Source organism: Coturnix japonica, chromosome 18 (genome assembly GCF_054131305.1).
Source record: "Coturnix japonica strain WE chromosome 18, WE-NBRP24, whole genome shotgun sequence".
Taxonomy (NCBI): Eukaryota; Metazoa; Chordata; class Aves; order Galliformes; family Phasianidae; genus Coturnix; species Coturnix japonica.
In genome coordinates, this window is record NC_140680.1 from 6,510,034 (window position 1) to 6,524,381 (window position 14,348).

Consider the following 14,348-nt stretch of genomic DNA (forward strand, 5'->3'; position numbering starts at 1 on the left):
CTGCAGCACACGTTCTAAACAATCAAGGAAGCAGTAAAGAAAAAGCAGTTTCAAATCATTTCTTTGCAACATGTAGACTGAGCTCCATTGTTTCTGTAAACCTGACCTTCTTGTCACAACTGCCCTGTGATTGCAGATACCTTCACAATCGTATTTTGAAACCTTCTGTTTCTCAAAATGATTCTAACGCTCCTCTTCTCACAACGAGTCTCATATGACCCTACTGTACTATGAAACATCCTGTGATACAGATGGTTACCTCAGTCTTCAGTTTCACCACTTTCAGAATTTACATCCAAAATATAAAACAGAAGCTGGTACAATTTGTATCTACTCTTCAAATACTAACATTATAAAGCTTCTATAAATAAGATTTTTATCTCATCGTGCATTGACAGAAATCCTATATAATGGATACTTACTACTTACTTCTAGTGACAACAGTAATGCAATTGTGTCATATCTCCAAAGTAACGTAAAACATAGATAAATGCTACTAAAAGCAAAACAAAGTCTAGAAGCTGTTGTGTTACAATTTCAATAGGAAAAAAAATAACACCAGTTCTTCATGTATCTGTTCATATGCATGTGCGTGCTGCATAAACTCAGGAACGGCACACAAAGATACTGAATACAGTCTCTTCAACTAAAGCAAGCAAACACACCCCCCGCCACTTTTTATCCTTATATTCTTTTCCTCATTAATTTCTTCTGTCATTTACACTATTTCTTAGTGAAAGAAAACCTTGATAGCTCTCCTTCAGGAGTGTTTCTGATTTTAGATAGCTTTGCACTTCCCTACTACACAACACCTCATTCTGCAAGGGCCTTTGTTTTTTAATTTTCTCTTTTACTCTCTTTATCACCACTTATATTTCCTTTCTTTACTCCCCACATAAGATGATATAGTAGACAAAAAAGAGTTATTTCCATTTCTTCTTTTTAACAGTGTCGCATCTCTCTTCATCGACTCAGGAACTTCTATGAAACCATTCCTCAATTACAGTTCCACTCTAAGTCCCTAAGGCTTAAAATCTGCCTTGTAGTCAATGATCAAAAATCAGGCCATGCTTGTAGCTGGAAATGATGCCACAGGCTTACAACCATCCCCAGCAATGCACCCACAAAAGCTGAGTATGTAGATCAGATACTGGTGTGAAGATTTCCTTTGAAGAAAGACTTCCCATTAATGAGCTCTTCACAGATAGAGGTAGAATACGGCACCAATAAACACCATATTTCAAACTTAGAGTAGAATGAGCCCCTCCTGATGGATAAGATATTACTAATGCCTGGAAAAGTTTCAGGAGTGTGAAAATTATGGAGTTCATTGGAACAGCATGCCAGAGTGATAAGGAGTGACTGGAACAAGGTCACTATCTTCTTGTTTGAGGATGAGCTTCAGGAAGGAGAGAACTGAATGCAAGAGATCTTATTAGAAGAATAAGGCCAAGAGTTTTATCATGCTGGGAGCAGAAATATCTATAATGGGCATCAGCATTCAAATTGCTCTGGTGAAGACCAGTGGCAAAAATAATGATGCGAGCTCCTCAGATACCTAACATCCCATAATGCAGCATTCAGCTCAAAGCTAATACAATCATTCTAACTGCATCCCACATAAATTCTCTAGAATATATGCGGAAGAATGCCACAGAAACCAGAACTTAGACTGGATTGCCTATCTGCCCCCAAAAGTAATTGACAACAGCACATGCAAGGCAAGCTTTCCATTTACATTCAAAGTTGATGAAGCAATTAAAACATTCCTAAGAATATCCAAAATATCAGACAAAAGGTACAGTGAACATTTATCTAACGATACTGGTTTCATAGATTTACCCCTCAACTTTTTTTGTGGTAGTTCAACCACAAAACAGGAGCAGGATAGAGGACTCTAAGGACTCCCGTCTGCTGACCTGGACATCTCCAAATTCAGATAATCCTTAGTGGCATTTTCTGGTATGCCTTAAAAAGGAGCATTATGGTTCGGGGGCTCTTCCACTGTTACTTGTTTGGCCATGTGAAGCAGAGGAAATTGCTGAGGTTGTCTATTGCTGACTTCCAAATCCTGCTTGCATTCTTCCTGAAACAAGTTTCTAGGCTCAAATAATCACTTCATGTTTTAGAGGGAATGACATTTCCTTTTACTTACATATAAAGAGGCTGTTTAAGTGATGTTCCTGACAGCACCATTAGCTACGAGACCCAAAAGTACAGCAATCTCTATTCAGGGAGTCCATGACTGAAGAAGTGACAGGGTCAGAACAGGTGACAAGCTTACTGCTGCAAAGCTGCCATGTGTGGCCACCGTGTAACACAGCAATAGGGCTGCAGAAAAGGTGCTCTCGAGTCCAGACACTTGTAAGACAGCTAATATGAATTCTGCTCATCTTAATCACAATAACACATTTAGGAAAGGGATACTGCCATTGCTGTTAGTGTAGAAACCAAAACCCACCAACAGCACTCACCCCCACCACCCCCATAAGGAAAAATCACTACTTGCAATCACTCCTTATTATTATACATCATACATATATCTGAGACACAATCAAAGAAAAGAAGCAGGCTGCTTATCAGTTTCTGAAGCTTTTAATATGTACTTTCCACACTCTCCCTTTCTCTCCCTGAACTCTCACTCAAAAGATCTGTGGAGTTTTGGAGACAAATGAAATACACACATGAGTAAAACTCCAGCCCCAATACTTTACTGTGGTGTGTGAGAGGAAAGAGGGAACACACAGGACGGAAATGAGTGAGTGAAATGTAATAATTCTGACATTAGCAGGCACTGTGTAAATATCCATTACAAAAACCATCTTGAAGGGCCGCTTTCCAACCTGTCCAGTTAATTATAATATAATATGGCATTACTATCTATAACAACTTTCAGGAAAAATCATTTTATAACTATTTATGTAATATTTATGCATATGTTTACCCCCACACACTTAGGCAGGAATACATCATCTCCAAAAAGGAATGCTATTCTGGGAGTCAGACTTTGAAAATTCAATTCAGGCTTTTAATACAGCCATTTTGCCATAAACTGTGTCAGGGTAAAGACCCCAACCCGTCTGCTGCTATCCCATACACCTAAGTTATCCTTCTCAATACAAGAAGTTATCACCGGAACATTGTGAGTCTCACAAATCTCAAAGCTTACTATATTTGTGGTGGAATTTTCTAGCTTCTCCTTTTAGATAGATCTAACTTTTAAAGATGTATACTACAAAAATAGGGGTAGATTTTATTCCCCTCCTCTTTTATTCCTTACTTCAGGAAACCTGGAAAACCAAATGGGAGCACTGTGCGAAACACGAGGCAGGACCCTGCTTCCATGAACACAACTCACACTATCTACAGAACACGATGCACTTCTGACTGAATTTCCAGCTCAGCCTAATTGAAGCACCTACATCGTCAGCAATGTTAAGTTCACTTTACAGAGTGAGAAACATTGCTAAATGTGTCAGGAAACAACCAGATAGCACAAGAAGCATGTTTTTGCAGTGCAAAGCACTATAAATTAAGCAGGCAGCTGATGAAGGTGAAACCTTCCTGAGATATAGCACATTCAGCACTCTCACTACTCCTCCCAGAATAATTGCTTTTTTTTTTTTAATTTATTTTTTTTTTTTAAATAAGGAAAAAAAGCCATTTTTCAAATACTTGTGCAAAGCAAGTCCTGCCAATGGGCTGGGCACTTTCACGCGGAGCCACACTTACTGCATCAAGCATACATCATTGTAGCTGGCATAAGAAATATTTATAGTTTGTATTAGATGAAATTATTACAGGTAAGTGGCATCAGGAAAACTCATCTGTTCTCTGTATGGTACCAGCATCTGTTATTTTTGTAAAGAAAACAGAATTTGTACTTCAGTGCACTGGAGGTCAGCATGGAGGCCCAGCAGGCAAAGCTGTTGTCATGGGAGAGAGCTGTGTGCCCTCAGAGCCCAGCAGGCTGAGGGGCAGGCACAGCACCACCCAGCAGATAACTCCTCTGCAAGGAGCTCTAAAAGCAGCTCCATTAACTCTTTATCTGCTGGGCTGCATTTCAAGTAGACAGAATTTCCTTCAGTATCGAGATATTTCAGTTTGCATAAACTCCTGCTGCACTTGTACTGTAAGGCAAACATGCTTCAACAATCACACCAAAAGATAAAACATAAATCAGGATCCTGGATGATAGTTACCACTGAAGAAAGGTACTCCCAGTGCTTCTGAAGCTCCTACCTGTCTGAAAGTGGCAAACAAAACCAGCCAAGCCTTTAAGAGAAGTCATTTCATGGAATCTATTTCACAAGAGTCAAAGGAGAAAATAAGGTCTTCCTAGCACACGGGGCTGACATTCTTGCACAGACCTCCTCACTGATGCTTACAGGCATTTCTCCGCTTCAAAAGGAACAGTCAGGGCAACCAAGAATGAAATAAAAAACATCACATCATACAGGGATGAAAGGCAAAAAATGCCTTTGCGAGAATTAGGAGAGAAGGCCAAAGGGATCTGGATACAGCAGGTCATCATCTGTGATGTACATAGCAGTGAAATAATGAAGGCAAACCAGCACTCTGTTTTCATATCTTTCCCACTTCCCACTGGACAATAAACAATGTAAGTTTTTCAAAACTCCTGTTATGCAAGAAGTGTAAAATCAGGGCAAGACTGTGAACAGAGTGAAGATAATGGAAAAAAAAAACAACACCAAAAAACAGAAACTTACATCGCTACAGTATAGGCAAGAACTGTCCCCAAAAGCCAATTTCTGTCACGAAGTGAGGTCTGTATATCTGTCAGCCTCACCCCCTCATGTGTAGCACAGAGCCCAGCTGCACTGCTTTCACCAGCACAGATCCTGCTCTTTCTGTGAAGTGAAAGTGCTTCATTCACAGCCTGTCCTCATGCACTGAGCATACTGCGGGCAGGAGACCTGGGAGCTTACTCTGCTCCATGGGACTACCTGCAGCCATTACGCTTCAGGATTTCACTCAGACCCCTGAAGCCCTGAAACGTTGCTTATTTTTTCATTTGGTGGGTTTTCCATTTGAAGGAGCACTGAAGTTGAAAAGATTGCACTGCAGTTCCCCAGAACAGCATGAGCTGAACATCAGTACTCCCAAGGCCCCACAGCATCCCCAACACAGCCTGTAGTGCTGTGGGTGAGTGCAAGCAGCTACAGCTGCCAGGCCTCCACAGGTGGTACCAAAGCCATTACCATAATGGGGGAAGAAAGTCAAGAAAACCTCCAAACAAAACCTGGAAATAAACCTCGATTCTCCCTGAAATAAATGCATTAAATCTCTCTGGCACAGAATTGTTACAGTTCTAGTTAAGACTTTGACAAAGGACAAGAAATTGTTTATGAGGAATTATAGGTGATAGAAAAAAGATAAAAATTCAATGGCCAATGATTTTTGTGACCATAAAAAAAATTCATTTTTTTAAAACCAATATTTGATTGAGCATATTCAATAGAAATAAATTGTATCTTCCTTATCTCCTCTAGTAGATCCACTTTTTGCACACAGAAGAATGTATTTTAAGAAATGGGACAAATGCAGAAGAATCATTAACTGCTAGGCTCCTCTGTTTTGTGTTTTTTTTTTTACTTTACTATGGATATAATCTGCAAACTCCTGCAGGCGTTGTTAAATTCCTTATGACATTTCACCTCTGTGTGGTTAATATTTCCTAAAGTACGGTGCTTCTACACTTCTTGAATATGAAAATAACTGCATCAGTGCAAGGTACTATCATTACTACAATCTATGCAGAAAAGTAAGAGTAACTTAGAAATCAATCACTTCTCTTGTGGCTTTTAGCATTAAAATCAAAGCTACATTAATTTTTCCAGGCAATCCATCTAAAAAGATATCGGCATTACAGAACTTGGATGTTAAAAATAAGTAGACAGTCATGACTCAAAAATAATGTAAATCAATTCAGCACGTAAAGGAATAATTTGATGCTGTCCAAAGCTAACATCACTTAATTCTTGTCTTGTTGAATCATCTGATACCCGTTCCCTCTTTAGTTAAACAAAGATAAATAATAAAAACAATTTACAACTAGAAGATGTCAGGGTTTTGCAGCTGTTCAATGTCTTTTGGGCAGATTAGATTTTGTAATGAAAAGATATAACCCTCATTTTATAAAAGCTGTTGCTGTCTTGGGAAAGGCATCAGTGAATAAGATTAGAAAACTCTTTTACTTCTTGAACATATTACACTAGCAAGCTGATTTCTTGGCATATGTTTAATGATACATTCCTAGCTGGAAAACAGGAATTTGTTTCACTGATTTTTCCCCATCACTCTTGAAGTCAGAGTGCATTCTCAACTCTCATCGTACCTCTGATTCAGCTGGGAAAATCTGAGGGAGAAGAAACAGACAAACCCAGCTGAACATAAATCACATGAACTTGCATTGTCTTCACTTCCCTATTAAAGGCTCTACTGAACTGAGTGTATGAACTATAGCTGACAGTAAAGTATAACAACTTGTCAGCACTTGTTGTAACTGGAACAAAAATAATACTCTAAAATTAGGGATGTATTTGGAAGAACTTTCCAAAAATTTACAGCCACCATCACATATGACTGAATTTCCTTCTTTGGTAACTTGATAGTATGTAAACTGGGAAGAAAAAAAAAATACTATTTACCAATTTTATCAGCTAACACAGAGCAGTGCATTCATGAGAAGGAATTTCAGCAATGGAAGGATCGTAATTAGTTCTTAGATGGATAACTACCTGGAGCCATACGATATCTACTGCCTTACATGTATCTACAAATAGATGATTTGAACTTTATTCCAGTGACAAAGTTTGAGCTATGTGATAAGAACACCCCCTATTCACCTTTACCTTGTGCAGCTGAACAACCACTTTATGCCACCTCCACTACATACCCTCCTGAATGTTGTTGGCATTATTTCTAATAGAGACATTCAATTCCAGAAGCCTTTCAACAATTAGTGATTCATGTGCTTGGCAGCAGTGCTAGGTGGGAAAAATAACACTATTTTGGACAAATACGAGAAAATTCAGACGTGTAATTTTTCATCAAAATCCATGAAAGTTATGTATAGCCAGTATTAACTGGTGGGTTTTGGGTAATGATCAGAGATTTGTGATATATCCTTGCAACTTGCTAAAAAAGCAGCTCAGATTTCTGACGAACGAATCTAAAGTGAACACAAGGCTCCACGGGATCAGTACCATGGAAATGGTTGAATAAGATAAATAATATATTCAAAATCTGCTGTATTGCAGTGCTGGTGCTATATCCTGGTTAATTTTGCTTTGGTTACTGAAGTTTGCTTTTTAGTTACACCTACAATGTGAACGTGGCATTCCTCTTCCTACACCTGTGTGCAATGCGCTCCTGAGTTAGTGAGGAACATCTGCTCTGGTATGCTCTGGAAATGTCTGTTGGGAAACACTAAGATGAACTGAGGTAGGCATCACTGTAACTACCCACTGCTATTGATGCTGACAAATACATTTACATGATGTAATCTTGATGTTTTACAGTTCTCTTTTATCTGATTTCTTCTCTCTTAAGATCTCATCCTGTACTTCTCACCCAGCACAGCAGCAGAAGTGTTGGGTGCACAAGGACACCAAAGGCATGACTTTGCAGCTATCTAAGCCACTGGAGGGATTTTCCAAAATACAAAAATTGCTTAAGCATTTATCTTCCTGTGTCTTACTGCATTAGCAACCACATTAACACCTTCTTTCCTTAAACATTTACTGGATGATGCAAATATTATGATATTTTTGACTGAACATTTGTGTGCCCTGAGAGGAAGCTACCGGGCCTGTAAGAAATCCTGCTTCAAAAGTGAACACTCCACAACATAGTTACAAACCACAGTAAAATCTCAGCTCCATTTAAGTCGATATAAATTGTATTTTTGCCTTTAGCACAGCCAGGATTTCACCCTAGAGTCCTAAAAAGCTTTTGCATAGAGAGAAGCTTCCCCAGCAGAAGTCTGTTACTGACTTGAACTCCGGAGCTGCTGTCGATTCAGAACGGTCCATTGAGCTCAGATCTGGAAATACAGCTTGGAGCTAAACTGCAGTTAAAAATCAAAGGGGAAATGAAACACCATCACTAATGTGGAGAAAGGCCTATTTAGCCCCTTCAGAAACCTCTCTGATGTCTTCTGGTGAAGCAGGCTGTTCCCAGAAGAAGACATAGAATACGTAAAGCATTCAAATACGGGATTATGGACAGAACTATCAGACCACTTCTAAATGAGCAATTTAAGTGCAGGTAAAATTCTGTTCCCCCTTAGCACTGATTAAGGTTTGGAGTAGTTCCCTCTTTAGAGTCCATTTCTTGTGCAGTTTGCAAAGTAGACCCAAATGAAGTAACAGAATAAAAAATATGAAGCAAAGGAAAATATTTACTGTTTGTGGGACACACTTTGTATGAGCACTACAATCTACATACTTTTCTAGCAACAAAAAAACCAAAACAAACAAATAAATCCTTAAAAAATGATGATTTCTGAAGTGAGAAGGTTCATTTCAAATCCCACTTCATCTGGGAAGATTTTAACCAAAATAAATGCTTTCAGAGAGGCAGATTCCAACACAACAGCTATCAGACCACTGACTATTTTAGCACTGGCATGTATCACCATAATTACTGGCACTCTGGGAGAGCAGTACAGGAAATTAAAAAGATAAAATTTTCTTTTAATGAAAGAAAATCACGGAGATGAAAGACTACTCCATAGAAAAGGGAGCTTCACTTTGCAGTACTAAGAAAACCTATAACCTTATTAAAAGGCATTTGCAAGCACAAAATTAGACATGTTAAAAAGGTAAGAAATGTTTTAATTACAGCTACAATTAAATTTGCCAGAAAGAATTAATAAAAATTGGGATAAATATTCTTCCCTTAAAAACAATTGCAGGGCTCTATTCCAGACTTTTCTATAAAACAAAAAAGGCAGCAAAATCCAACAGGTTACAGAATAGCCTGGATGTTCCATTCTGTACTGCAGCATGAACTGGATCTTTAAAATAATGACAGTTCCTCTCATCTTTTTGATCTTAAGGCACTTTATAACTACAGCTCAGAAATACAGGGACAAAGAAGAATTAAAGCAACTGAAGCTGAAATATGCTACTTTGGATTCCAAAGTTTGTTTACACCATTAGAAGCCACTCAAATATATATCCCCATAAATGACAAGGTCCCAGCAGCAAATTAACAGGAACAATTTTCCCATCTCAGGAGCTGTCAAGATGGGCTCTGTTAGCCAATTTATCTTACTCCAGCACATCTCTGGTGCTTGTCAATCAATATGTGAAACATTTGGTGCTGATTGCCATTTTTCTATCCACTTCCTTTTGCCTCTCGTACCAGGCAATTTACTGCAAGTCAATCAAGGTTGAAGCAGACCTTGTTTAAATAAAACACTGTTGAGATCTTTTCACACCAACAGTTTCAAAAACAGAATGAGCTGTAGCTTTTCACATTTACATTTATACTACTTTTTCTATTTTTCCCAAATGCCATGCTGAAGTTAGAAGTCATAACTAAACTCAGCTGAAGGATTAGGGACTAAGTGATCAGGGAGGATGAACTGAATATAACCGTATTCAGTCTATCAAAGGAGACAGAAAACATTAAGGAGAATGGGATGACTTCTCTTTCTCCCTGGCTTGAATTCTGGCCCCCACACCAAAAATCCTTGTCTGAACATCATTGCTCAGGACAATTATTCAAAGGAGATAAACTGTATTTGTAGTTAACGTGTCACCAGTGAAAGTAAGAAGATCGGTTCTCCCGGCCAACAGTTCAATGGTAAGTGTTCCATGTGCAGAAGCTGTGCAGTCTTTTCAGTTTCTAGTTTCGCTTTGGATTGCAAAATAGCCACATGTGCATTCACAAAAGCAGAGGATAAAATCACTACCTTCTTACTTACAGCATCAATGAATACTTGAGGCTTGCATTTATGTGCTAAATCAGTACAGGCTGATGCCACCAAATAATTCAGTTATATCTTGTTATTTATTTGTTCCAAATACTCTAAATCTAATGGCATACAACAGCAACAAAAGAAACTACAAGTCAGGACAATTACTGAGATCCCAGAAGTAATAACCTCATCAAAAAGCCAGAGGTCAGCTTCCATTCCATAGAAAAGGAGGTGAGGGGAGTAAGTCTTCAGTTGTTCATGTTCTTATTAAATAAGTATGTTCCTTCCTGTTCCCTTTTTAATGCTGAATGATGTGAGGGTGTTGGGCACCTCCGTTTCCAAAAGAAGCTCAATACCATACGTGATATACTATATGATGCACTAGAAAACAAACACCTTTTGGAAGACAGAAAAAAAAATCATTTGCTCCTCTAGTCAACAATTTACAGCCGTCAGTAGAGCATAAAAAGGGCTTAGGTTATCAAAAGGATGCAAGATACAAAAGTCTGGCATTTGCCTGCAGTTAACACACTGCAACATGTCCTGATGGGAACATCCTCCCTCATTTGTTAGTACTTTAACATGAGACCCACTATCTTCCTAATCCACAACGTGTATGATAATATCCATAGCGCACCTATAATAGCCAACCGCTGACTGAAAAATACAGAACGTATCACTGAAGCTGTATACAACCACCAGTCCTGTCCTGTATGGCACTTCAAAAGCCATCCGTATGGCATTAGTTTCGGCCAACACAATGCACAATCAAACTCAAATATGTTGTGTTTCACTACCTTTTCAAGAAAGCGCACACTGCTTTAATCCTAGAAAGGTTAAATACTTTATAAAAAAGAACAAGAAAACCAAGAAACCAAGCTGACAAGCATGTGAGTCTCAAAAAGCAAACAAAGCCTTGCTGCTTATCCTCCCCTGTAGGTTGCTGCAGGAAACACTGCTGAGGTCATCTCCAATTTCAGGATCTCCCCTTATGCTGCTGCAGGACACAGGGCATAAATCCATGTAGTATGTGAGAACCAGACATATGCCACAGGTGTTGGTATTATATAAACATGTGTACACACATGCACACACATACATCAGGAGTGAAGGTATCTTAGCCTTAAGAGTTATCCTTTGAGTTATATTTGCAATAAATTTCCCATTACTCATGAGAAGAAAGTTGTATGCGTTACTCTGCACTGATACTGTGAAGGGAAAGAAAGATCAGCAAGATAAAAGTAACGAAAGGTCTTTCCCACAAGGCAAAAGGAGCCAGCCTGATTCATGTGCGCATGATGTATGTGCTTCAACAATAGCTGGCAGCTCACAACAAGAATTATTGTACAAGTAGTATAACAAGTCTGCATTGCTAGTATAGCACTAATGCAGAAGACAATGTGTGATTTTTTTCATAGTCTTTAAAAAGAAAAAAGCAAAAAAGAAAGCCTCCCACACTAATGCCCAAAGGACCGCATTCACATAATGTCTATTTCCACACTTCTGTGTTATAGAAAATTCTCATTCATTCTTTCCACCTTGCTGTTTGCACTTACACAGCAGGGGTGTGGGAGCAGAGGGCTTCAGGGTGCCCTTGGTGAGCAGAGCCCAGCACTGCCCTGTGACACAGCAGAGCAGAGCAGCTATGGCAGAGATGAAATGCTATGGACTGACCATGCACCACACACTGAAGGGAAGGAGGAGATGGGGGGAGGCTGCCTGTAGTCTGCTTTTAGGTTCTTGCTGCCCTAATCTGTTGGCAGTAGGCAGTAAATTACATTAATCTCTCTGTGCCGAGTCTGTTTTGCCTGTGATGGTGAATGATCTCCCTGTCCTTCTCTCAACCCTTAAGCCCTTTTCTATCGCATTTTCTCCTTGTCCTTTTGAGGAGTGAGAGAACTGTTTTGGTGGAGTTGAACTGCCTACCAGGGTCAAACCGCAGCTAAAGCTTCCTTGATTTAAAAAAAGAAGAAAAAAAAAAATATATAAAAAAATACCATTTTAACCCTCAGAAAGCTCTGGGCCTACTGCATTGGGAACTTTGCTGCTGGCCAAGGCATGCACAGAAAGCCAAAGCCCTGCAGTCCTACAGCCACCTTGGCCCTGCAGAATCTCTCAGCTTGCAGCACGCTCCTGGTAGGAACGCAGGTTTAGAGCTGGGTCTCTTCCTTCATTGGAAAGGGTTTGCATCCAAAATAAAATCAATTAGGACAAATAACCCACAACTTCTTTGTTCACAGCAAAGGCTGTTTTCATCACTAATCTTTTTTTCCTAATAGTCACACTAATTTCTTGGTACACATTTTCTAATTATGAATGTAAAGGGAAATGTAAAATGTTTCTGCCACAGAGAAATCACAAGATGATGAGTGAAATTATTTGACAGCTAAGTGAATATGCAAACAGCCTAAGGCAAAACACTTATCAGACTATTCCTTTTTTTTTCTTTTTTTTCCTCTTTCTTTCTTTTTTTTTTTTTTTTCCAGCCCTACCTCCTGGCCTTCTGTCCCCCAAAAGGTTCTCAGAATTCCCACTGGGCCCTACAAAGACTGAGGCCACAGAGCCAACAGGATTTCAGGGAACACACAGTGTGTTAGGTCAGAGCAGACAAAGGAGCAGCGTGCAGAGCCTGACACGTCACCTGCCACTTACAAATTACAATCTGCCCCAAAAGCCTGGCATCGATTTCACTCTCCTTACCTTAAACCAGAAATCCCGGGCTTCTACCTCTTCCTACCCCTTTCTTTTTTTTCCCTCAATAACAGACTGTTTAAAGCCTGCACCTTAATTTTAACCTGAACCTGTAATTTGAGCTGCTGTTAAGGGAATTGCACTTTCATGTCTCTCTGCAGCCCCGGGGACTAATTGAGGAGATTACCTGAAGGCTGAAGGTCTAAATGCTCAAGGAAGAAAAACCTGTTTAAAACAATTTCTGCAAAGAAGAATGACAGAAATAGGAACAACTAGGAGATTTTCCTGTCACTGGAGGTTTTTCTGTTACAAATGACGGCGTGCTGTATGTGATCATGTGCTGGGAAAAACAGTAGTAATAAGACACTGAATTGCATTTTGAAAGGATGCGTGTCAGAAAAGACAGTTAACTGTTGCTGTTTGCATTATACATACACATCTTCCTCACTGGCACAAAAGTACATTAAAAGCAGCAGCAACAGCAGCTTCATTTCATGAATTAGTTCAGAGCAGCAGTGCAATCTCATCCCTGGCTTCTCCAAAGCTATGAACAATTGCTTAAATGCTTCCATATAAACTGTAGACATGTTTGCAAGACAGGGAAATGCTCCCTTAACCCTTATCATATCCTCCCTGTGGTTTACAGTGACAAATCATTGCCGTTATGTTTTCCTAATGATAGTAGTATAATTTTTTGTGCATTCTGTTTGGTTTTGAGGAGGAAAAACACCCAGCCTTCCCTGTGCAGACACCAAAAGGAACCTTCTGAGCAAGTCCAGCCAAGTAAGTCCAGCCAAGTGCCACACACCAGCTGTGGCAGTGCACTGGGACAGAGCTCAGCTCAGCTGCCTTCACCTTCCACAACTTTTACCAAGAGCAATGGACACGTGCACCAGGCACGTTTACCTTCATCACTCCATCCTGCAATGGAACACAACCTACAGAACAAACAGCATGGGATGTGTCAGAGCAAAGCAAGGAACAAAGCGGGCCTGTAGCGTTCTGCAGTAACATCACATGGAAGAATTAATCAGAGGAAAAAGTAAAAAACAAAACCCATGAAGTAACAACTGTCATTTAAAAATAATTCTTCAACAAACATCAACCTAAGTAGTAAGAAACCAATACCAGAATATGTAATCATAGTAAATGTAGGAACTGATATTTTCATGTAAAATGGAAACATTTATACAGGTAATGTGGATTTTAGGAGGGTCTGTTAATATTTATTGCAGTACAGAAAAAGTGATAAATAAGGAGACTGCTTTCCCTAAAAATCCTAGAAGTGAATTGAAGCCTTGATCTAAAAACCTTAAATTCTAAGCGTGGGTCTTTCCTGTCTTTGCTAACTTGCATTGATGAACAGATGAATTGTGTTAAACGCATAAGGTACAAACAGTGTTTCTCTACAGCTATCAAGGAGGTCATGTTACAGCGCTACTGCGATCTAAATTGAGTGGATACATAAGAAAGAATGAAAGACAATTTTAAAAGATGCAGTTTTAGCTACGCTCACTGAAATGAAAACTAGAAATCCACACTCCTCTTCTATCAGCAGAAGTCACGACCCCATCAAAACCTGATGTACAAAACAGTTCCAGCAAGGTCACTTAGCAGTAATAATATATCATGATGCAGTCCATTTGGGGTTTTGTTCTTAAACACTTCAGCAAATGGGCCTGTTTGTTAACTCCAACAGATAATT

General features: G+C 39.3%; 1 protein-coding gene across 35 annotated transcripts in view; it reads right to left on the reverse strand.

Annotated features, from left to right (window-relative positions):
* TENM2 (teneurin transmembrane protein 2) overlaps window positions 1-14,348 on the reverse strand; it is a 1,410,959-nt gene that overhangs the window by 194,009 nt on the left and 1,202,602 nt on the right. The gene's annotated exons all lie outside the window — the stretch shown is intronic.